Below are 1,406 nucleotides of genomic sequence, written 5' to 3' on the forward strand. Positions count from 1 at the left end.
AAATCAATCAAAACTACTCGGCTTTAATCGACAGACGGCAGGGGATGGGATTGGGATAACGTCTACTCGACACAAACTAGGTCATTTCGGGACTAACATAAATATGGTTCAATTTTATTCCAATAATTCGCTTGTGCGTAGGGGTCTTTAGCCGTGGGAGGAAACCGAAGGACTCAGAAAAAAACCTACGAGGTTACAGCGACACCACTTCTTGTCACGTACAACCGGGGAATCAAAACCACGCTGCAGTCGTTGACTCAATGACAGACTTTATGATACAGCGCGCAGGCAATTCGACCATCCAACCCCGCCTTTCACCGCGGTAATTAGAAATGGTTCCACTACTGGTGTCTAATTCTGTCTTACTCCAGCCACAGCTAGTGGATCTTTCTAATTTTTAAGCAGTTCCTTTGAGCAAGTTTTTTCAGTCAAATAACTACAAAAACGTTACTGGCCTATAGCTCCCTTAAAGTTGCAATTTCATATTTTTAAGTTATATTTTTAAAATGAATTAAAATAAAGCCTTAAAGAGACAATAACACTCTTGCTGGCTTGACAGCTCCAGTAAATAAATATTAGCCTTATTCTAAGTATTAGATGTTTAAGTGTCCTACCTGTTGTGTAAATTATCCATTAGGCCTACATCCTATTTTACTTGTCCAGAGGGTTCGAAAATATTTTTAAATCCAAGTCACATTTGAAAAGGTTTACGTTAGGCTTTTCAAATCAATTAGTTGAATTTTTCCAATTTTTTAAATTAGGTGTGTTAAGATGAAATTTGTATCATCAATTAATTGGAATACTGTAAAGTAGTACAATTTGTTGACCAGAATAAAGATTGGGACATATTATTCAGTTACAAGAAGAGTGGTATTGAGCCTTTGAAATAGATGGTATCTATAAACATTCGTGCCTTGTTAAAGAATAATCCTATTAATCCTATAATTCACTATTGCCAGTTGAGAAATTGGCAAAAATATCATTTTCAACTTCAAATTCAAACGTTTGAAGATAGCTATTCCATGGGGGCGGGGGGGGGGGGGAAATAGAAAAACAAGGGAGGTAAATGTAATTGTGTTATAATTTCCGGGGTCGAGGATTTGTAAGTGGGAGAATGATACCTATGATCGTATAATAGCGAGTTGACAACCCATTGAGCAAAATAGGCCTGCAGACAAAATTTCAAGCTTGCTTAGAAACACAATTCCGCTACATGGTCCTCCCAAATAAACAAACTGTACATTTTTGGAAAGCTTTTAACACCAGGAACATAAATCCAGAGAGTTCCATGCAAAAAGTCTGCACTTACTCTATTTAGGGCCAGATGAAAATTTTGATAATTGTCAAGTAAATGCTATATTTACACTAATAATTGTGAAGTTGACATAAAATTAAATGTTGGCGAA

The sequence above is a fragment of the Patella vulgata genome, chromosome 5 (assembly GCF_932274485.2).
Source record: "Patella vulgata chromosome 5, xgPatVulg1.2, whole genome shotgun sequence".
NCBI lineage: Eukaryota > Metazoa > Mollusca > Gastropoda > Patellidae > Patella > Patella vulgata.